Genomic DNA, 25,115 nt, shown 5'->3' on the forward strand with positions numbered 1-25,115 from the left:
TTCATTGACCCACAAATCGTTAATTCATATGTGTTACAACACCACCCCAGAGACGTGGAGGATGACCTGTGGATGTTTCTTACAAAACAGGAACTCAAAAGTGATATTCTATTTCCTTACCATTTTGGGTGAGTGTTTACTGTCTTGAGCACATTCTCTTTTGTTTACTCCATGCATGGTATGTGGCTAATCGATGAGTTATGCATGATCTGTGCATGTATCGTGTCCGCGGGTTCCACTGGATTCTCGCTAGTAATTCAAATTCAGAACTCCACGAGTTATCGTCCACGACTCTCTGAATATGGATACGAAGCTTTGGGGCAACATGAGAAAAATGATGCAAAAGTAACTACTTTCATTCGTTTGCGCTCTATATCGATCGGCCTATTACATTCATCATTTCCTAATATCAAGTAACTAATTAATAACTCTCTTGTTCATTTAATTTTCCTTGCCTCGTAGGGTTTGGAGACGGTTCGTAGATCAAAAGGTCGGTGAATTCAAAAAAGAGCTACATTTTAAAATGGCAAAGGCTGCGACCGGGGACATTCAGCCACCGGGGACCAATCTATGTGGATACTATGTTTGTGAGAGGATCCGGAGATACACCACCGAGCGGCAGCCGTCCGAGAACAACACCGGGAGGAATAACCTCCGGGCGACGCTTACTCCGGAAGCTCGCTTCCGACCACTTCAAGAGGAACTAGGCTGGATGGTTGGCGAACCAAGTCATCGATCCTAGAGGAGAACACTATGTAGAGGACGTAGAACTTTATATGCACTAAATATATGTATGGAAACTTGTTCAAAATTGTATATGGTCATCCGATATTGAATATATATTGTATATTCCTCTTGAATTCTTTTTGATTCTAATTTCAAATTTGTTTGAAATTGTACATTCACATGCATGTATACCGTAGAATATAATATGTGAAACTCCTTCAAAATTAAAATAAAACACAAAAGAAATAAAACAATACAACTTAAAAAGTAACCGGGGGTTAGGGGAACCGAGGTTAGGGGGGGGGCTAAAACCCTAAACCTGCGGCGGCCTTTAGTCGCGGTTGGCGAGCGGAACCGCGACTAAAGGTCCTCCGCCCCGGCGCTCGCCTCGCCAACCACGTGGACGGGCCTTTAGTCGCGGTTCGTAAGGAACCGCGACTAAAGGGGGGGACCTTTAGTCGCGAATAATAGGTCGCGGTTGCGCAACCGCGACTAATGGCAATTGCGCACCGCGACCGAAGGCCATTTTTCCACCAGTGAATGTGTCTATCTACAGCCTGATCAAATACGCTAGGCCTCACTGGACTTATAACAGTACATAAATATTACCTTTGAAGCTATAAATAAGTACTATACTATTTGGCAACAAACTTCTTTTTTGTGAGAATTTTGAGCTCTTTTAGGAATTCACCTCGTGGTGACACGTATGCTACTTTTGTGGTTAATTTTCGAGTGGTCTTACCGGTGTACAGTTTGGGTGCCCTCTGGAAATTTTTGTGGTCCGATCTCTTCTCTCCTGCTTCGGCGCTGAGTTTTGTTGGTACATCACATGCGGCTTTTGCTGTTTCCGTCGATTGCGTCGTGGATTTGTCCTGCCGCACCGCTTTGACCACCCTTCTTCCCTACGCGTGATGGCTCTAGAAGACTCCCGTCGAGCCCCCATGTCAATCCGTCCCCCTTGCCCTTTACCCGCACGAGCCGGCCCTTCCGTGTTCAGGTCCTCCGACGCCGTGGTGGTCACCGAGACGCTCCCGTCATCCCCCGCCGCCGTAGCTATCCTCCTGGACGGCGTCCCTCGAATCAGCCGTATGGTTCGCCGGGTGGGCGCACAACGCCCATCAGCGCTTGTGGTAGCTCCAGATCGGGGGCACTACATTGCCCCAGGGCCGCCCTGCTGCCGCCGCCGACGCCATGGGCAAGGTGGAGTGCAGATGATAGTGGCAGCGCAGAGATCCCTCGGTATGAGCGGAGCTGAGGCTCACGGACGGATGGCGTGCCAGTGGCGGCGGTCCTCAGGATTGGTACTCCATGAGCACCTATTCTTCCTGACGGGGATACAGTGGGAGCGGCGACAAGGGCCGCCTGGCCATCGTGTTCTTTCTCGACTTCAACCAGGCGCCGCTGCCGTTTTACCCAGGAGAGAGAAGAGGAGAGGCGGGGGTCAGGAGCATCCCCGACAGCACCAAGTCGACCATGGCCGGTGTGCCCATCCCCAACACAAAGATTTTGGCTCCTACGGGCCACAAGTGCAGGTTACTTCAGAGCAGGTCAACCACGTGAGCTTCAGGGTGAATTCACGGCCGCGCGCACATGGGTCATAAGCGTGGCAGCGCTGCCGGCGACCATTGACGCAGGAACTCCGGCGTCTAGGTAAATCATTGATATCCCTGCACTTTTTACTTCCCTCATCAGATAATTTCTCCCATGTTCTTTTTTTTTAGTTCAGTCAAGTCATGCCATCAGTGGTTCACCACATTGAGTGGTGGGGTACTACGTGCGTGGAATCACTTGCTGGTTGCCGCCCATCATGGCAATATGCTCCTTGCTACTGGAATCCGTGCTACAGGTCTCCTACGGCGCAGTTCCATTCAGCGACAAACCCAATAAACTTACTGAAGGTTTACCCACACCTCAACTTCATTCAGGTACCACGTGGCCTACCAAATTCCTATTGTTTGTACTGTGTATACTCTGATGGGAAACATTGGTAGCTGAAGGCAACCAATTGTTTTAGTTCAATTGTGCATATTCTGTGTTGATCTGCTACCTATGTGTAATTTAGGCCTTCTCATCTTAAATCTCAGCCAACAATTTTTCTGTATTTAAAGTTGCAGTTTGGTGCAGTGGATTGTAAGATGCTCATCGTAAACCTCGCATTTAGGGATTGTTTTGAACTAAATTGATCTTTTTCTATTTATTCAAAGTCACTAATGTTTCTTATTTTAGATTAGAGTTTTCTTACTTCGATAATTTATCAGGTAGTATCTGCAAGAGTTTCATACTATATATATGTTAGTTAATATGTAATCATTAAAATTTTGTTCGTCCAAGCCCTTATGATGATCGATGCTCTTAAATTTAAATGCATCAATTAGTTCCAGAATTAGTGGAAGTGTATTTTTGAAATGATCCTCACAACAGATGTTGATCAAACAGTAGCAATGTTAGCATCTTAATTTTTTATTTATTTTAGAAATAGGAAATCTTCAGAGTAGAAGCTATAAGTCTTTGCAAAATTTTACAATTTAAATATAAAGTTAGGCTGAACAATTAATCGTTTGAGAGTACTAATCAACCAAAAGCTTTTGTTTACAAATTAAGAGAGGTGGTGATTATGCTATTTTTGGTTCTTATCTTTCGTGTCAGTAGTTGAGAGAAAAAAAAACGTAAAAGGAGGAATGATATTCTTTTTCTATTTGTAGCTAGAAATTGAAAAAATAGTAGATGATTAAATTAATAATCCGGAAACTGCCTCTATTTTGAGTATCCAGATAAAAGAGCCACTTATAATGGTGCACATCTGCTTCAGATGTACACTTTCCTAGAGCAAGGTGGATCGTGTTCGATGGTTTATCTTAGGCTGAATAAAGATATGTAACTTGTTAGCGATCAAGACTGACCAGTATTTGTTTACATATGGTTGGCTCATGTCCTGGATCACATTGAAAACCTAGCATATGTTCTCTTGCAGATTTTCTAATGTGCTTTTCCTGACTAGCAAATTATCTTACACCATCTGTGTAGAATTTTTTGCAGGAGTAATTCAATAGTTTGGAGCGTGAGAGACCACCAAAAAGTTCAGAGGAAAAAACACTGAAAACATCTATTGTATGCCCATTGAGAGATCAACATGTCTTCTTCTATAGAACAAATTTCAGTTTCTGTTGCTTTCATAGGGGTTTGTACTAGACCAGGCTATTTGCTGGGCATAGATGAATCTATCTTGAAGTATTTGTGTCTCCATTCATTTAATTTCTGAAATAGAACATCAGTTTCTAGATGGCACCCGGATGATGATGTCTCCATTCATAGTGCTTTCTTTCTTTCGTTAGCAAATTCTATCATTTATAAGGAAGTATACAACCAATTATTCGAAGTAGCTTCAGTGTATAAAACCCCTTCTGACCAACGGATGGATGCATCTGCTGGTTATTGATAGATCTGGGGTTGTGACTTCTGCACTCTAGCATTATATCTTTTAGTTGTCCTACGATGTAGCACTTGATTTTGGAAATCGAAGCTTTTTTTTAATTACTCTATATCATGGTGGGCGAACTACCATATATGTTTGCTTTATGATGTTAACATGTATAGTGTACACAGATTTCTTATGTTTATGCTATCAATGGGAACACGTATCTACATTTGCTGGGAGGACTATGATGTGTAGCTTTATGTATGTGCGAGTACAATCTTTTGAATGTTGTTTTAATGATTAAATTCTAATTTTTTTCTCTTCTGGATAATATGTGCACCGCCATTATTTTTGTGGCTTCATGAGTAATGTTCAAACTTAAATCTTATTAATCTTTAATAAACTATTTGCAGTGTCTTCGTCATGTGGTAGTGGTCTCAATTAGTTTAAGTTGCGATTGAGCAATTGAACAGGTTAAATTTCTGTCACTCCCTTTGGAATCTTACAGCTAGACCGCCTTAATATATTGCTCCATTTGAATTATTGGTCATCTTGTATTTTGTTCTTACTCTGGGTCTACATAGAAATGGTAACTAACTTTTAGGTTGCTGCAAAATAAGCATATATTTTGAACTTACTGGAAAATAAGGGAGCATGAATTCAGAATTGATTGGCAACCTGCTTCCATACTTGGAAAGTTGGAAGTTTTGTGATAGTATTGTTAATGCATGTAGTTGTGTATCGTGTGAAGTATCCAGGGGAATGAAGAACTCTATGGTTCATTAAATTCTTTATGGGGTCGTCGCTACAAGATGTAGAGTAATCTTCAAAACCAAAATTATAAAATGAGAGGGACAGAAATAGTGTGATCAGAGGACTCTACACTGCACATATTATAAATCCTGAGATAGCATATTGTTTCTGCTTTGTCTTGGTATTTTTTCCTGGTTGTTTTTATAGTGAAATATAGGAAAGGGTCACAACTTGCAGTTTCTTTCGATTATCTATTTGAAGGATTTCTGTTGTGCGGGCTGAAGCATATATCTCGATTCAGCCCCTCCATTGTAAATGCCCATGGAGCTACAGACCACATTTCACAATTCTTTTCTAGGCTGCTGATACTGCATTATTCTAGAACTTTTACGTTTTTCAGTATTAGAAGTCGTTCCCAGGAAATCAAATAGTAGGGCTCCATGTAGCTGTGATGCTAATACTGTAGCATAGCCAATGTAATCTTCTTTTACAAATTGTGTTGTTATTTAAGACAAGTATCATTTTTTTCCTATCATTTTTGTATGCTCCTTAGTTGTATCCAGGTTCCATATTTCATGGTATAAATACATGGCCTCCCGAACAACGCTTTAGTATGACAGTGCCAAATGTAGTAACTTCCAGGACTGCATCGGTACATATCTATCTCAGAACCACAGGCGTTCCTCTTTATTATGTACTCCTATTTTTGTTAATCTCCCTTCTTAGTTTACATAAACATGGAGATTTATGTTGTAATTTTTGTTCATACAAACGATTATGAAGGAGAAAATGCTTGCATGGTTTGTATGCATTTTTACTATTTGAACTTAGGTGCAACAAGTTGTAACTTATTTTCCCATACCTAACGATTATCGCATTCCTCTCCGTGGGCAACTCTGTGTAGACGTCTAAGTGCAACCTGTGACGTTGGGCAGTCATGCGCTGCCACAATTCAATTTCAGGTGCACAAGAACTCTACTCCTGCAGAGATCATGGCGCCACTTCATTTTTCATATTTAATGTTTTAGTACTTCTAGATGTAGTTCAGAAAATCCAACGAAAAATTTACTTGCTATTCAAAGTAATGTTATTACAGAAGGTAAGAAATGTGTTAATTCTTCCAATCAAGCTAAGTGTAAAGGTGAATTTTGCAATAGATGATAAACCATATATTGCTATTTGGCAAGACCAAAAGTAGGTCTTCTTACCTTTATACTGTACTATTCGGAGTGGGATGTTCAGACTAGGGACCTCAACAACAATATGATACCTCGATATTTCTAAGTCGTTAGCAATAATATGATGTCTCAATAAACTTTAGGGTCTAAAGGCGCAATGTGATACCTAGGTACTGGTAGGTACAAATAGACCACTGTTTCCATTTTTAATTGTAGGGCTGGTCTGTTTTTTCTGTAGATTAGGTGGCACAAATATCTATGGTTTTCCTCTGTGTTTTCATTCTTTTTTAATATAATGCAGTCTCCATTCTACTTCTCTTTCTGAATATTAGCCTACAAGTTTACCTATCCTTCTGTTCTGAAAATATTCTCTTATTTAGAGATTGATCAGCTGCGAATGACTACATGAGATTACTATATTCATGAAATACCATTCTTCTGCTATACAATAGTTTCCTATCTAAACCATGATTTTGTTCTTTGCGCAAAAGATTTCCTATATATATCTGTTACTCTTTTAACATTTTGTAATTTCCAGTAACCAATTTACCTTGTAGGTTTTCCAAGGCCTACTGATGAGACAATCATATCATTAAGTGACTATTGCTTCAGTTGCCCAGTTGTGAACTGTTCTTTACGAATATCTTGCCACCAGCCATTCTTCTGACATATCTAAGATGACATCGGCTAGGTAAACAGTAAGTGCAAAGGTATTGTTGTCATTCGTCAAGTTTGTTTGATTTTGTAGGCGTTATGATGTTTAGCTCACTTTATTTGAGATATCCCTTGCAAGTGGTAGGTACTTCTGACCTCACTGCCGTATTTCAACCATGTTTTGCAACAAGTATTGTTTGACATCACGAAGCACAAGGAATTAATTGAGCTTCTTACTTACATGTTTGAAAGAATAGAACAGTACAGTGCTCACACATTGCATGACTAAACAATATGCGGAGGATGCAAGCAAACCTATAGATTAATATCCTTCCTGGAACAGTAGAGCCTTGGAATGTATGCTTCTCTCCTGCTTACTCTCATCTTAGATGTCATAAGTACACACCATTGACAAAGGTAATATACCTGTATTTGTAAGAATGTATGAAGTGTTGCTGTGAAATGTGTATTAACCGTTATGCTAATCTATTTGACATGTAAATTCCACCGACACATTTACTTGTGTATGTCATGCCATCAACCAGAGAATATCCAAACAGCACTATATGCTATACTTTTCTTTTGAAACGCCAGTAATCTGCTTCCATCTATCAGCCACCATACTGGCGCGGCGTGCCGCCGTGCCGATCATTGCTAGTTTATCTTACAAGTGTGTGATTTCAGTTCCAGACGTTAGTTGTCCAGTGTGATAACATAACTTTACGAAGTTCTGGGAGAACCAAGGCATGCCTTGACCATCTTCATTTCTGAAAAAAAAAATCATATACTTCAATAAGTTACATATATATATATATATATATATATATATATATATATATGCTTAGACAAAAGGCAAGTAATCATAGATGAACATGTTGCTCTAAATTCGCAACTCTCACACCTATTTGATTATACAAAGTCGCTGTTGTTAGATCATATTTAGGTTGGCTAAAGTATTTACAATCCCATTATTAAATAGAACAGTTGATTGCTAAAATAAGTATAAACCATTTACTGGAGATGTCCGATTGATTTGAGCGAACATGAGTGAGCTCTGGCATACCCATCCATTATTGTTGTCCAAGTGAAGAAAGCCACCATGGCCACGAGCATTGGTAAATTTGTAGAGAGGTCCAGAAGCTGATGAAAGAAATATATGTAAGCCAAGAAGTTGAAGATATATACTAGAGATAGTAATCTGATTTACTTTGATGTTCCACAGCATGGAAGGAAGAGAATCGCAGATTTGAAACAAACATAAGGATTGAACAGTATTCTGATTAAAAACATCAGAACATAAGCATCGGAAAGGATGTGTAATTATTCTTCATAGGAAAGATAAACGGGCCAGGAACAACATAATATTCACAATATGCAGGTTTTCTAAAACATAATCTTGGGCGTGAACATATGTCGCACTTAATAAAAACAAAACCAAAATAACAACTGCATCTGTGAATGAAGTAACATCTTTACAAAAGGAAATTGCAGCTTTACAGGATTTTGTCCAAGCCTACCTTCATAGCCACCGTAGACCGGATCTTCAGACAATAAAAGAGGAGTGTCCAGGTCAATAAAACTGCAACCAAAACAGGGGAAGAACCATTTTAGCACCTGATTTGAAAGACACGACCTCTAAAACATTGTACCATCATTTCCATTTTGAACTTCCTAGTGGCATACCCTTTAGTTACAAAAACAAAAGGGTATTTCTTCATTGTACCATCATTTCTATTTCTTCATTGTCCTTTTGCGAAGATTGTTTGGAGAATGATATTTTTTACATATAATATTCCACCTCCAGCCAATATAACTAATATGTTTGGTAATTGGCTAAATGGAGTGAATAAGAAGGATAAAACATATATTCGAATTGGTGTTTCGGCAATTTGTTGGTCGATTTGGACTAGCCGGAATGATATCATCTTTAATAAACAAAAGGGTACAAATTTTTTGCAGGTTATTCTTCGTGCGGCGCATTGGATACAACTATGGGCATATTTGCTCCCGGCGGACCAGCGGGATGCCATGGTTTCTGGATGCAACCGGCTCCTGGAGGTCACTCAGGATTGCTATTTCCGGGCTACTGGATGGCGGCACATTAGCAGAATTCTAGATGGATAGTTTTTGCACACTTTCCATCTACAGATGTTTTGTTTTGATATTTTTAGTTCTTTTCGGATACCACTCTATCTTTATGTAATAAGTACTTGACATCGACGTTTTACTTAATAAATGGCTGTGTGCATCGATTGATGCAGAGGTCGGGGCTATGCTCCCATATCTAAAAAAAAGTTACAAAAACAAAAAATGAATTCATATTTTTCACCAGTAACCTCTGTTTGCAGAGAAGAATTCATAATTTTCACCAGTAACCTCTTTTTGCAGAGAAAGTTCCGTAATGAACCAACCTGAAACAACCAAGCCCAGCAGCTAGATGACCAGCAAAGCCCATGGCAATCCTCGTCTCGACCATACCGCCAATCATAAGCGCAATACCAGCTTTTCTTGCAGCATCAATTACTGCAAGGACTCCAAGAACCCCCATCTTTGCCAGTTTGATGTTGATAACATGAGCAAGATTGCCATGTATTATTTTCGGAGCATCAAGCAAACTCCGACAGCTCTCATCAGCAGCAACAGCAACTCTCTGTATCTCTCCATTGCAGCGACGCTAATGTCACGGAGGCCTTCCCAATCATCTCTATGAACTGGCTGCTCAAAGAGTACAGGAGTCACACCCATTTCTGAAATAGTGGTAATGATATAACTTAGTAAAAGAACCAGATATAACATCAAAATGACTGAGATATTAAAGCTGCAAGTTTTACAGTTGCGTCAAATTTGCACGAGTATGTACCATTTAGTCTGTCAACACTAGTGGAAAAACGCTTATCAATACCGGTTCCAGAGGGCCATTTGCACCGGTTTAGCAACCGGTATAAAATATCCGGTGCAAAAGGCCCCCACCCTTTCGTACCGGTTCCTTACGAACCGGTATAGATGGGCCTCCACGTGGGCGCCCAGGAGAGCGCACGGCGATGGACCTTTCGTACCGGTTTGTACTACAAACCGGTGGCAAAGGTAGGCTGCCGCGGCAGGAAAAATTCATGAATCTCTGCCGCGGCAGAGAATTCAGGGTTTAGGGTTTCTGCAGGGGTTTAGGGGTATCGGAGCGTTTCATATCGCGTTGATGCACCGGAAATGCGTTTGGGTTTACGTGGTACATGAAGATCAAGGTGATGCATATAAAGTTGGTGCATATAATATAACACACATGTAATTGCATAAGTAGTACTCTCCGATGCAAATCAAGTCGATGCACCATAGTACATGCATGAAGATCGATCTATTACACACATGTACCATAGTGGTACACTCCGAGTCAAACTATATATACACACAAAGCAATCGAGGAGCTGGAGAAGATCTTTATGCATAGTGGTACTCTCCGGATGGTGGTATGACTTCCCGAAGGAAAATTCCCGCCAATTCCTCGCCGATTGCTTTGAAGCGCTCCTCGATTCCGATCTTCTCCCGCTTTCTTCTCAACTGTAAAAGAATAAGATGAATACATGAGCTATGTGTGTTATATCAAATCACAAATCAAACAATTATTACTGAAACTCAGCACAACTTATGGTAAGAAAATAAATTTGTGAATATTATTTTCGTACCTCTCTATTTCTTTCATTATTCGCTCTCTCGTCGACAATTCTCGTGGATGTACTCGCAAACGTAGTATCCACATAGATTAGTCCCCGGTGGTTGTTTTGCGCATTTCGTACAAGAATATAATTCAGTCAAACAATAATGAAGTATGATAAAGGTGTGTGGACCTAGGTAGTACTACTTACTTTGTTCGCACGCCATATCAGCTTCGGTTTCCAATCATGGGACTGATCTTCCTTGATGAAAGTTTTCCATACGCTGCCCGACAAAAGAAAATGCACAAAAGAGTTATCAATCAGTTGATATCAGGAAACTAACAAAAAAAACCGATAAGAATTTGAATTACCTTTTGAGCATAAGAAAACAAGACTTGTATAGTATAGGCTGTTTGGTTAGTGAGTCAAAGACTTCAACTTCTCCTTCGTACATTTTAATGACGATAAGAATAAAGTGAAACCTGCGCACGTTTAAATATGTAGTGTCATATATATAAGTGAGCAAAATAGAATGTGTTATAAGAGAGTAACACTCACCTGGAAGTTGTAAGGCCAAAGTATTGTCTTTTTGTCACGTTGTCGCTTCAAAAACCTTAGCAAAGTCTCCGGTGTATCCCTGTTATAGAGGGGTTCTTCTATGGTCTTGACATGCATTGTGTCCGGGTCAATGAACCCAATGTCCTTGATTTCATCCCTTTTGCATTCGAGCATCTTCAATCTGCATAACATAGCGCACAAAAGATTATAATTTGCAGATAATCAAGGAGCTGAGCTAAAGACTTCTCAAATTATATAAATAAATCGCTTACAGACAATAGAAACTGACGATAGATTTGTCGAGGGCCCGAAGATTGTATAACTGGAAAAGCTCGCAGAAGTCAACGCTCACAGAGTATTCTTGGAAGTAGTGCTCTTCCTTAACTCGCACCATGATAGTCTCCATCCCTCCCTTTGCGGCAACACCGTACCACGTATGCAAGTTACGCATACTTGTTGGTAGCTTGCTGAGATTCTCGACCAAATCTTTCCCTTGAACATATTGATATACTACCTTAGCCATGGCGTAATCGGTTGAGATTTGTCGAGAACTTTGAACGGCCTTCTCGTCAAACACCTTTAGAGGGGGGACCGATTTAACGGGTTGTTCTCCGAGCTGGTAGACTTGGTGTATCCCTTTTATCTCCCTGATACCCGAGCTGGTAGTGGGGTTTTTCGCCTCCATCATTTCGTCGTACGACCTTTCAATAGAACGCCTATAGTCAGATGGCGGCGATGGTTCAGGGTTATACAGATTCTCGACTGTACGACGAACCTTCACCGGATCTAGTGTCTTCTCAAAAGGTATCTCTGGCTCTTTCTTAGCAAAAAAGGCCCTCATCTAGGACTCAACGGCTTCCTGGTTTTCCTCGGGAGTTTTTTCCCAAGGTAACTTCTCAATAGGCGGCAGTGGTTTCTCCTTTCTAGATCTCTTCTTAGGCGGCGTACCGTTCCGCTTACCGTGCGCCTGTCTTGCGCGGAGGATCTCGAGGTGGTGGACTCACGCTGGGGTCCCTCTCAGGTAGGTGTGGACTTTGCTGCTCATGTGGACTGCTAGGAGGAGGAGTCGAAGGCCTTTGATGCTCATGTGGACTGCTATGAGGAGTCGGTGGCCTTTGCAGAAGGACGATGTGTTTCTTGGGCCATAGAGCGAAACCGTGCTTGACATCGGCAAGTGTCTTCTCATCGTCACCTCTAGGAATATCAAGCTCCACTGTTTCAAAAGCCGAAACAACTTCATCCATCCCGACACGAACACAGCCAGGTGGAATGGGCATATGGTGGTGCGTTGCTCCTTCTTCACTTGGGTAAACATAACCGACCGCCACCTTAACGTACGCGTTTCGAATAACATATAGAGCTCGCAATCTGTCTTCTCCGTGACATAATCCACGGGGTAGCTTCCTCCACATCCGTCAAGATGCGTGGAACCCACACTCGCTTCTTCGCCGAGATGGGGCGGCATCGGCTTGAGGATCCCGTAGGAACATCGGCTGGTCAGGTGGCCTCTGATTTTTCTCAAGCGCCGACACCCTATTTAACAATTCATTTAACGTGTCGGCGTCCTTCTTCTTCTTCCGCGAACGGCTTCTATAAGTGTCAGCGGACTCTGGGAACGCTTCCTTCATGGTGAGACCCGGGCGAGCTCGTACCCGTCCAACGTGTTCGGGATTCCCCGCAGCGAGTGTCAGCTCGTCATTCTCTCTATCGGGAATGTACTCTCCCTTTCAAACCTGTTCAATTGCAGCTACAAGCTTCGGTACGATTTGCTCAATCTTTTCCTTCCATTTTCCCTTCGCAACGATCAGCCCTGTCTTTGGGTCCAACCCTGCCCCATGCGCGAACAACCGGAACTTGGACCGTTCGGGCCGGTCCCATGTCTCGTGGAGTGATTCCTGCAGCCATCGGTTCGGTTTCATACGCTATCCACCTCGGAATGGCAGTCTTGTAGCCACCCGACCCCATATGATGCCAAATTGTCTTCTTTGCAGCATTTTTCTTATTTGTGACCGATCGGGACACAAAAGTAGACGATTGCTTATACCTCTTAAATTCTTGCCAGTGATCCTTTATCTTCACTAGATTATCATCGAATACTGGATCTTCATTCTTATATTTGTCCCATAAATTTTTCTTCCAAGTCTGGAATTGTATGTCCATCTTCTTGAGAGTCCATTCCTTGACTTTATTCTTTTGGCCTTCCGTCATGTCTTCCGGTAGGCTGAAGCGTGTCAGCAGAGTTTCCCAAAGAAACTTTTTCATCGCGTCGTTGACATAACTAGCTTCATTCTCCGCTTTCTTCGGCTTATGCCACTCTCGAATGCTGATCGGTACATGGTCCCTAACAAGAACTCCAGCTTGACTTGTAAATTTGGTTCGGTGATCTTTGGGATGCACCGGTTCACCATTTTCCTTAAATGCCGTGAGGGCTAACCTACCCTCGCCCTTTAGAACTCGCGTCGGGCCTCGTTTTGTTTTAATAGACTTGCTCGATGATCCAGAAGGCTAATAGAAAAATTATTCGTTAATAAGTGAAATACAAATAAATGAATGCATCTAGTGATATGAACATAGACTTGATACATAAATATACACCTCGGCGGAGTTTGTTATGGAAACTTCGTTGTCTCTTCTAACTTGTTCGGACTCAAGTCCCTCGCCGAAATCATTCGGAAAGTCGGCAAACTCTGTTTCATCTCCATCAGCCCCACGGGCACTCTCATATATCAATTTCTCGCACCGCTTCTTCCCCTCCTCATCTCGGACGAAGGTGCCGTCCGCCATAGCTCAATGTCACTACAAAATTAAGAAAGCAATTATATTTCATTCATCTTGTCATGATCATATAACAGATTGCTAGATGGATTACAATTGAAATGAAGAAAGCAAAAACCCTAACCCTAACCCACGGACTCGGCGTTCCTCCATGGACTCGGTGTTCCTCCATGGACTCGGTGTTCCTCCTCTCGCTCTTCTTTCTCTAAATCTACTACGGTGGTCCTATTTTTTCTTTCCCTAAATCTACTACGGCGGTGACCATCGACTCGTGGTCCGGCGTGCGGGTGCGCAGCCTCCACATCCAGAACGCGCTCGTCGGCCGCGGCCGCCCCTACCGCACTTCATCAGTAACTCCTCAATTTTATTTTCAAATGGCCCACATTTGCATGTGTTCTTCCACCACTCTATATTTCTAAAAAATGTTTCGTTGTTCATCGATTGTTTTCTCCGGAATTAATACTAATGCATGTTTGTCAAAAAATATTTATTTTTTCGAGAACACATACTACTCTTTTCTTTTACATTGACTTAGGAAAATAGGTACTCTAATATTCGCCGCCCCTTTTAACTCTTCAAACTCAACGGCGTCTCCTTCAGCCTCGACGACGCCGGCGGCGGGAGGGACGCGTCCATGGCCGCGGGAGCGGGACCGGGCAAGGCCGCCGCCGACTTCGAGTTCTTCCTCGCCGGGTGCTCCGCGGTGTCCACCATGCTCCCCGCCGACCAGCTCTTCTCCGGCGGCAAGCTCGTGCCGCTCCGCATCCCCACGACCTCGTCTACCAGCTCGACCGCTGACGGGGTGCCAACGCGGACCTAGACGGAGCACGGCCTCCCTTGATCTCCCTGGCGCACGGCCTCCACCACCGCGCACGCGCGGCTCGGCATTGGGTCGAACACCCTGCGGGCGTGACCTGGCCGGCGCCGAGGCGGAGGCCGGGAGCGCACAGCGAGACACCGACCTAGACGGAGCAGCAGCGAGGCAGCGTGGAGCGCGCGGGCGAGGGCAGGACAAGGGGAGAGGGACGCCGACGGCGCCATGGTGCGGCGGCCGGCGTGGAGGACGTACGTACCTGCCGGCGCGCGCGGAGAGAGAGAGGAGTTCGACGGCGCGGTGCTCGACGGCGTGGACGAAGGCGAGCGCGCGGACGATGGCAACGTCGACGGCGCGGTGTTCGACGGCGTGGTGCTCGACGGCGGCGACGGCGTGGTGCTCGACGGCGTGGACGACGGCGAGCGCGCGCGCGGCAGTACTGTGAAGATTTTGGGGGATTTGGGGGAGATTTGGCCGCGCGGCTAAGTCAAAACGCCTGGGAACGACCTTTGGCACCGGTTTTGTTTTTCTTTTTTCTTTTTCTGTTTTCTTTTCTTTTGCTGTTTCTTTTTCTTTTCTTTTTCTTTTCTGTTTATTTTTTCTTCTCTGTTTCTTTTCTTTTCTTTTCTATTTATTTTCTATTTATTATTTTCTTTTCTTTTCTATTTATAGTTTCTATTGCTTTTATTTTTTCTTTTCTTTTCTATTTATTATTTTCTATTGCTTTTCTATTTCTTTTCTATTTATTTTCTTTTCTATTTCTTTTTTATTTATTTTTTCTATTGCTTTTCTATTTATTTTTTCTTTTGCTTTTCTTTTTCTTTTCTATTTATTTTCTATTTATTTTTTCTATTGCTTTTCTTTTTCTTTTCTTTTTCTTTTCTTTTCTTTTCCTGTTTCCTTTTCTTTTATTTTCTATTTATTTTTTCCTTTTCTTTTTTGTTTCTTTTCTATTTCTTTTCTTTACTCCCGCCCCGACGCCGTCCGCGCGGGAAAGTTTCCCGCCCCGACGTCGCGCGGGAAACTTGCCCGTCACGATGCCGCGCGTGGGAGAAAAAAAGGCGAGAAAGAAAGGGTGGGAATACAATTTTGTTACGATTGAACTCGAATTAAAAGTAGCTCAACTGAAAATTAAGATACATGGCCAGATTTGACTATTGGAGTCATTCAGTCATACTCGTGCCTAGCCCTATAGTACTCGCCACTGTAGTCGTCGTAGTCGCCGTCATCATCGTCGCTGGCATCGGGGTCGCGGTAGTCGAACCTCGGCGGGAGAGCACGCGTGGGCCGGGACCGAGGGTAGCGCAGGCGGGGGCCACGGTAGGCCATGACGCCTCGGAGAGTCCGGCCGTGCCACCACGGCCCGACGGCCGGCCTCGTTGAAGTTCGAAGGAGGCGGGCCGCCCTCCTCGTGCCTCGGCAAGCGCCCTCTCACGCCGATTGATGAAGAAGCTTTCCCAAGTTGGGCTGTAGTCGGGATGCCACCGGGGATTCCTCCGCTGCTCCGGCGTGAGCTCGAAGTAGTAGTGGTTCGTGATGGCCATCTCGCGCGCCACACCTAGAGGGACTGGAGGGACCGGTACGCCTCCGACGCTTAGCAACCAGCCGGTCGGGACGCGGTAGCCCGGCGGGCAGGGGTAGTTCGAGGCCCAAAGCGCCTCCGCCTCCCGGGGGGTTAGATATACGATGGAAGCCATGGGAGAGAATGATGAGGTTTGCAGATATGAGTCTAGATGTGATATGTAAATGGAGGCCAAGCCTACATATATATAGTGAAAAAATGGCGGGATGACGGAGGCGGGAACCGGTGAAAAAATAGGCGGAAACCCTTTAGTACCGTGCTGGTGGGTGCAACCGGTACTAAAGGTGGTTTTCTCGTCATGTAACAAAGTCAGTCGGTGGGATAAGGACGCGTGGGTAACCTTTAGTACCGGCTGGTGGGTGCAACCGGTACTAAAGGTGGTTTTCCGTCATGTAACAAAGCTGTCGGTGGGATAAGGACGCGTGGGTAACCTTTAGTACCGACTGGTGGGTGCAACCGGTACTAAAGGTGGTTTTCTCGTCATGTAACAAAGCCGTCGGTGGGATAAGGACGCGTGGGTAACCTTTAGTACCGCCCGGTGGGTGCAACCGGTACTAAAGCCGTCGGCATGATAAGGACGCCCCGCTCGATGAGATAAAGCATGTAGCGCACGACACCCTGTCGAAGGAAGAAGACAAAGTAGAAGCGGCGCCGTGCCTATAAAAGGAGCATCGCCATGGCAAGCAGCTCAACAAGCCAACATGGATGGAGAGTTTCATCCCCATGGATGGAGGAAAGGGTTGGGAAATCTCTCGTGGCGGAACTTCTCGAAGATGCCCTTGGTGCACACGACCTATGGCATCTTCGGAAGTTCCGCCTGCAAAATTTCCCCGGAAGCCCGTGAAAGACTCCATCTCCTCTAACAATGTTGTGGAAGGATAGGAAATCTCCCGTGGCGGAACTTCTCGAATATGCCCTTGGTGCACATGCCCTATATATGGCATATTCGGAAGTTCCGCCTTGGAAAAATTTCCATGCAAGCCCGTGAAAGCTCCATTGTTAACATCATTACACAAAAGTGATTTCCATATTGAGATACACAAGTTATGATCCCTATCTAGCTAGTTTTCCGAGTTTTCTTCGTCTCGTTTCCCTTTCTTCCGATCTGCGACGCAACCATGGACAATCTTCATTATTTAAGATGATGCTTGGGTCAGTTTTCACCTTGAAGGGTGGAATATCATCAAACTTATTATAATCTTCTGACATGTCTGTCTTGTCCTCTACTCCCACGATGTTTCTTTTTCCTGAAAGAACTATGTGCCGCTTTGGCTCATCGTATGATGTGTCCTCTTGCCTTTATTTTCTTTTCTTCGGTTTGCTAGACATGTCCTTCACATAAAAAACCTGAGCCACTTCACTGGCTAGGACGAATGGTTCGGTGTCGTACCCTAGATTCTTGAGATCCACTGTAGTCATTCCGTACTCGCGGGTCTACTCGTACCCCGTCTTTCAGAGTTGAACCATTTGCACCGGAACAAAGGGACCTTGAAATTAGGTCCATATTCAAGTTTCCATATCTCCTCTATGTACCCATAATATGTGACCTTCTTCCCATTGTCATCTCGCTGCATCAAAGCGGACACCACTTGTTTTGGTTGGTGCTCTTTTTATCTTGGGCGAACGTGTAAAATGTGTTCCCATTAATCTCGTACCCTTGAAAAGTCGATATAGTCCAAGATGGTTGCTTGGCCAACAAGTATAGCTGCTCGTCATCAGTGGCATTCATGAGACGTGTTTGCAACCAACCGCCGAAAGTCTTCATGTGTTCTCCATCAATCCAATCTTCACGTTCCTCCGGGTATTTAGAGCGTAAGATATCCTTGTGTTCCTCTTTGTACGGAGCCACCAAGATGGAATTATGTAGAACTGTGTAGTGTGCTTGAGTGAAAGAATGTCCGTCCATACACGTTATTGCTTTCTTTCCTAGCGTGCCTTTTCCACGCAGTCTCCCTCATAGCGTGATTCGGAACACCGATCGGCTTAAGGTCGGGAATAAAGTCAACACAAAACTCAATGACCTCCTCTCGTTCCATAGCCCTTGGAGATGCTTCCTTCCGGCCTAGCACGGTTATGAACATACTTCTTTAAGACTCCCATGAATCTCTCAAAGGGGAACATGTTGTGTAGAAATACAGGACCGAGAACGCCAATCTCTTCGACCAGGTGAACTAGGAGATGTGTCATAATATTGAAGAAGGATGGTGGGAACACCAACTCGAAGCTGACTAGACATTGGACCACATCCTTCTGTAAATTTTGTAGAGTAAGTGGATTGATCACCTTCTGAGAAATTGCATTGAGGAAAGCACATAGCTTCACAATGGGTACTCGAACATTTTCCGGCAGAAGCCCCCTCAATGCAACCGGAAGTAATTGTGTCATAATCACGTGGCAGTCATGAGACTTTAGGTTTTGAAACTTTTTCTCAGACATGTTTATTATTCCCTTTATATTCGACGAGAAGCCAGACGGGACCTTGATGCTACTCAGGACTTCAAAAAAGATCTCCTTATCTTCTTTGGTAAGAGCGTAGCTGGCAGGACCTTGATACTTCTCTGGATTCAGGTTGCTTCCTTCGTGGATACTTTGCTGGTCCTGCCGTGCATCCGGTGTATCTTTTGTCTTCCCATACACGCCCAAGAAGTTTAGCAGGTTCACGCAAAGATTTTTCGTCTCGTGCATCACGTCGATTGCAGAGTGAACCTCTAAGAATTTCCAGTAGGGTAGCTCCCAAAATATCGACTTCTTCTTCCACATGGGTACATGTCCGTCAACATTCGGAACAGATTGTCCGCCGGGACCCTTTCCAAAGATCACTTTTAAATCCTTGACCATATCATATATAACTTCCCCAGTAGGGCGGGTAGGCTTCGTCCGGTTATCTGTCTCACCTCCGAAATGCTTTCCTCTCTTTCTTACGTGATGTTGTTTTGGAAGAAATCGACGATGCCCTAGGTACACATTCTTGTTTCCTAAATATATAGTGTCGATCTCACCTAAACAGTGTGTGCATGCGTTGTATCCCTTGTTTGACTGCCCTGAAATGTTACTAAGAGCAGGCCAATCATTGATGGTTACAAACAACAACGCCCGTAGGTTAAATTCCTTTTGTCCGTGCTCATCCCACACAGGTACACCTTCGTCACGCCACAACTGTAAAAGTTCTTCAACCAACGGCCTCAGGTACACATCAATGTCGTTGCCGGGTTGCCTCGGGCCCTGGATGAGCACCGGCATCATAATGAACTACCGCTTCATGCACAACCAAGGAGGAAGGTTATAGATACATAGAGTCACCGGCCGAGTGCTATGACCGGAGCTCTGCTCACCGAAAGGATTAAAGCCATCGGTACTTAGACCAAATCTTAAGTTCCTTGCGTCATCTGAAAATGACTTGAACTCTCTGTCGATTTTTCTCCACTCGCGACCCATCGGTGGGGTGTCTCAGGCATCAAATCTTTCTTACGGTCCTCTTTGTGCCATCGCAACAACTTGGCATGCTCTTTGTTTTGGAACAAACGTTTCAACCGTGGTATTATAGGAGCATACCACATCACCTTCGCAGGAACCCTCTTCCTGTGGGTGGACTCGCTTTCAACATCGCCAGGGTCATCTCGCCTGATCTTATACCTCAATGCACTACATACCGGGCATGCATTCAAATTCTCGTACTCCCCGCGGTAGAGGATGCAGTCATTGATGCATGCATGCATGTATCTTCTGCACCTCTAATCCTAGAGGGCAGACAACCTTCTTTGCTTCGTACGTACTAGAGGGCAATACGTTCTCCCCTGGAAGCATCTTCTTTATTATTTTCAGCAACTTTTTAAATCCCTTGTCAGAAGTACCATTCTCCGCCTTTCATTGCAGCAATTCCAGCGTGGCACCCAGCTTTTTCTAGCCATCTTCGCAATTGGGGTACAACAGTTTGTTGTGATCCTCTAACATTTTCTCCAACTTCAACCTCTCCTTTTCACTTCCGCAGCTTATCTTCGCATCAAGAATGGCCCGACCCAAATCGTCATCGGGGTCATCAAAAATGGGCTCATCAAAAATGGGCTCTTCTTCAGCTTCGTCTTCCCCCATTCTACTATCACCGTATTCAGTGAACATAGGATAGTTGTCACTATCCTCTTCTTCTTCGTTGTCTTCCAATATAATCCCTCTTTCTCCGTGCTTGGTCCAACAATTATAGCTGGGCATGAAACCGTTCTGCAGCAGGTGGACGTGAATGGTCTTTGAGGTAGAGTAATCCGTCATATTCTTACAGGAACTACATGGACAATAGATGAAACCATTCGACTGCCTGTTTGCCTCAGCCACGTTGAGAAAATAATGCATGCCATTAATGAAGTCAGGATGGCACCGGTCACCGTACATCCATTATCGATTCATCTGCATTTTATATGTATATCAAATATCATTAATTACACAACATCGTGGATATATGAGTGACAAACTAAATTAATATTCAAGTTCATCAGATAAAACTAAGTTTTTTATAAAAAAGAAGAGGCTCACCGAGGTTGTACGGTGCCGGCTAGGGGACGACGCTGGCGATCGACGGCGGTAAGACGGGGATGATACTAATTAAAACCTACAAAATATACCATAATTTCAGCTCAAATTGATTATAAAAAAGTAAAATCCCTAACTTAGGAATTTCATCGAACACCTTGCTAGCACTAGAAAAATAGTACGAGTTAAAACTACCAAAGAGATGTGCAAAATTAGGAACGCCGGAAGAAAGGATGATATTGCTAACCGTTGGATAGATGAATGCCCTTATTCTTGTTAAAATGGTGGAGAAAAATTAGTGATTTATTGGAGTGTGAGAGGTGCAAAAATTTTGTGTGTGAGAGGAAGAACAGAAAAATGAGCCGGCCAGGGGACGGCCAGGGGTCGGGCTCGATGATGATATAGGGGGCACCCTTTGGTACCGGTTCGTGTTACAAACCGGTACCAAAGGTCCTGCCCGGGCCCCACCAAGCGTCTGACAAATGGCCGAAGACATTTCGTACCGGTTCCTAACACGAACCGGTACGAAAGCCCCTCACGAACCGGTGCCAATGCTCCTCGCACGTCTGAGCCCGCGAACCGGTGCAGATTGCCCCATTGGCACCGGTTCGTAAGGGAACCGGTACCAATGGCTTAGATGGATGCCCCATTTTCCACTAGTGCAAGAACTTCGATCGCTTGATTTGCTGTGTACCCTTCGTTTGCATCCAAGATAAATGAGCAGTCTGGATGGACGAGCCGTATAGCCTTCAGAACCTCCATGTCCGAGACTCCGAGTTCAGGTTTTTCCCCACTTTGAGCTTGAGAGTCTGAAACCCTTGTCCCCGGTATTTCGCAGCCAATTGAGCGGCCTCATTCGGGGTCACAATTGGAATCTAAATTCAGAGATAGATGAAGTTTAGCTGTTCTGATAATCCAACGAACAACATGCTTGAGCTTGTCTCACTGCAAAGAATAGTTTGATGTAAGCATACCGTGATGTCCGCGGTGATGCTGTTTGATGCTCCCCGAACAATCTCCGGAGAGGTATGCGTATGCTGTTGGCAACTGCGTCGATGACTGCCATCTGCACTCCTGCTCTGGCCTTCGTTGGAGAAAAGTAGAGGTAAATACGCATCAGAATCAGAGGAGGATTTGTTGTGTCCAAACACTTTTGTAGTAAAATAAATATGTCGGATCAGCATTTGAGTAATTGGCAAGAGAAGCAATTGAAGCAGCTGTGTGTTTTGGACTAGAAGAATCGATTTTTATGAACTGAAAACCATCTTCTCTGTTTCTGGTGTTGCAGGCTCGTGTTCAGATTTTGACTGTGCAGCAAGTGTCTTGTGAAACTGTGAAATTATGAAGGTTGGCCAAATTGTTGAGAGTATGGTCTCACCGATGGGAAGGGCGTGTCCTGGAAGGGCGTCTGCGACGTCCCGGAGCACGGCGCCGAGGGGCGCGGACGGGGCTGCCGCGAGCAGCTCGCAGACCCAGCCGACGGCGGCGAGCGCCGCGGGCTGGTCCTCGGCGGTGACGGAGGGCAGGACGGGGGCGTTGCCGCTGGAGAGCTCGACGCGCACGGCGACGTTGGAGACGGCATCGAGGCGCGATGAGGACATGCTGAGATTGTTGCCGTATGAAAGGCCAAGGTGCTGTTGTTGGGCTCAAAGGATAGCGCGAGTGGGCTGCTCAGAAGTGCCGGAAGGAGGGTCTGGGTTTGCTTCTGGAAGAAAGAAATGCCAGATCGGCTCGATGCAAGGCTACTGCCTCTTTTGCTATTTTATGTAATTTTGCGGTCGGGCGGTGGTGGCACGTCCATGGACTCCCCTTCCCGCGGAGGCGGGGTCTTCCAGGGCGGCGACGGTGGATGGCGGGTCTGGTGGCGGTGGCCTTCGGCTACTTCACCTAGATCATGGCGGGAGACGCGGTGGTGTGGCGGAACTCGGCGGAGAAAGGGCGGCAGCGGGATCACTATTGACCTCCACCAGCCGGGTTGGAGGAGGAAGATGGACCGCGGTTCCCAGCCATGGCGGCAGCGTGGGGGCCGACCGTTTTAGCTTTCATGGTGGTGGTCCTAGGGTTTTTATTTCGCGAAGATGAAGACGTTCCGGATGCCGATCTTTCTTCATCTAGCCGGAGTGATGAGTTCCGGAAGGCTCCGACAGCGAATGGAACAGTTCATCTTTTGCCTGGAGTTCATCGGGTAGTATTCGGTCGCGTGCACCCATGCTTTTATTCCGACCGTTTGGTTCCGGAGGGAGCGGCGCGAAGCTCTGTTCTGTGTTGACATCAAGAGACTTTTGGTCCATGGTGAAGTTAGAAGAAGAGAATTTCATGAAGGTGGGATTGGGGGATTAGCTAAAGAAGGTTCAAGTCTCCACGATGTTGAGGAACTTGCTTGGTGTTCCGGGATTCGCAATAGTGGTATGAAAGTGGGGGCGGCAACACAGGTGAAGTTCAGAGTCCTACCTTTCAGGGTGAAAACTCAAGGTCTGGCCTTAACTAGACCTTGTTGGAGGCATTGTTTTGAGAGCGAGGACTATCTTCAGGGTGAAAAATCTAAGATCTTTGATCGGGCGACGACGGCGCTGGTGCATTGTTCCCTTCTTGGTGGCGTCGCTTTTGGAGAGTCTGTATTTCAGGTGTTGTCTAGGGGGTGGATGTATTATTGTTGCTAGGCCCGTGATACTATAGCGGGACTTTTCTTTCTTAGTTTTCTTTTATCTTTTTTGGATGTGTGCATCTGTACTGCCATTAGGGTGTTGCGTTGTTGCAGAGGCTAGCTGTGGTATCTTCTAATATTAATATATATTCCTTTTATCGAAAAAATGAGAAGAAACAAAAAAGTTTTATTGGAAATAACTTTTGTTTGATAAAATCTTGTAGATGATATGCATGATGAAGGAACGACACGGAAAACATAGCAATGGAGAAAATCTATTGTTAGGGTTTTTCCAGGTCGTTACAACGGGGCTCTGCAAAAATATCGACACTGGATGATGGGCTGGAATTCTTCTTCGAGCATCTCAATAGCAGGTACGAATCTGTTGGTAGTGCTTGTTAGGATGATCTCCACGTCACCGATTCCAACGGATCGGTAACAAGTCCTTGACCTCGTTCGCGCCCTGATCGGGGGCGTCCAACCCTCTTATGGTTGGTGGACCCCTGTGACCTGCGCTATATAAAGAGATGGGGGCCGGGGCACACGGTACGAGGTTCACCGCGCCGCCAGTCACCCCACCGACATTCCCTACCGATCTAGGGTTAGCGCAGTGCTCACGGGAAGCTCTGCCACCGCCGCCACCGCACGCCACTCGCGCCGTTGCCATGGACAATGGCTCGAGCTCCTCCTCGAAGGGAGAAGGTACACTGTCTCTCTCTCGATCTCTCTCGGATCTCGCAGCACACATACAGTTATAGTGTTCTACCGTTAGCATCTAGCCTAGAAGATCCAACGGAAACAACATGTTAGGATGATCTCCACGTCACCGATTCCAACGGATCGGTAACAATTCCTTGACCTCGTTCGCGCCCTGATCGGGGGCGTCCAACCCTCTTATGGTTGGTGGGCCCCTGTGACCTGTGCTATATAAAGAGGTGGGGGGCGGGGCACACGGTACGAGGTTCACCGCGCCGCCAGTCACCCCATCGACATTCCCTACCGATCTAGGGTTAGCGCAGTGCTCACGGGAAGCTCTGCCACCGCCGCCACCGCACGCCACTCGCGTCGTCGCCATGGACAACGGCTCGAGCTCCTCCTCGAAGGGAGAATGTACACTGTCTCTCTCTCGATCTCTCTCGGATCTCGCAGCACACATACAGTTATAGTGTTCTACCGTTAGCATCTAGCCTAGAAGATCCAACGGAAACAACATTGGTATCAGAGCTGCCTAGTTCTAGGTGTTTTTCGGGTAGATCGAAACAGCAAACCCTAGATCCTCCCTGATGCAAAAAGAAAAGAAAAGTACACCAGCCGAGGCCCTCGGGCTCGCCGGCAAAGTTTGTGCCGCCGCAAGGCCGCGCCGCCCCTCTCGATCCCGATGCGCATCGGCAAGCCGAGGCATCGGGAAGAAGGGCCACTCCACTTGCGCAAGCGAGGCGGGGCAAAGAAAAGAAAACTCTCACCGAGCTTACCGTGCAGTCGTTCACGGTCGCCGGCAAAGAAAATGGAACAACAGTGCTCACCTATTTTGTTGGAATATCAGCTGATTTTGATTTGGAAAACTTTAGATTTCCAAATTAACCGGTCTCTTGGTTAGACAGACGCGGGTCCATGCATCTGAACCTATGGATGTGCCAATTGTTATACACTTCACTATACAAGCTGCAGGAAAACTTTGATACAGCAAATACGGTGTGGAGCTACATGTACGTCTGCACAGATGCGACACAAAACCGTGTGGTAAGGATACCGAGCTATGTGTAGCTCGGCCTCTAAAGAGGGTTCTCGGCGTTTGTACCTGTAGACATGTAGTTACCTTATCTATTAGAAACCTGACTATGGTTTTTA

General features: G+C 45.2%; 1 long non-coding RNA gene and 1 pseudogene across 1 annotated transcript; one reads left to right on the forward strand and one right to left on the reverse strand.

Annotated features, from left to right (window-relative positions):
• The first annotated feature begins 2,562 nt into the window (after positions 1-2,562).
• On the forward strand, positions 2,563-4,068 carry LOC124665239. Its single transcript, XR_006990517.1, has 2 exons — positions 2,563-2,651; positions 3,763-4,068. It is a non-coding gene; the product is annotated as an uncharacterized LOC124665239 (long non-coding RNA).
• Positions 4,069-7,411: 3,343 nt separating this feature from the next.
• Positions 7,412-22,224, reverse strand: LOC124665238 (annotated as a pseudogene).
• Between the last annotated feature and the right edge of the window lie 2,891 nt (positions 22,225-25,115).

This window comes from Lolium rigidum, chromosome 6 (assembly GCF_022539505.1).
Source record: "Lolium rigidum isolate FL_2022 chromosome 6, APGP_CSIRO_Lrig_0.1, whole genome shotgun sequence".
Classification (NCBI taxonomy): Eukaryota; Viridiplantae; Streptophyta; class Magnoliopsida; order Poales; family Poaceae; genus Lolium; species Lolium rigidum.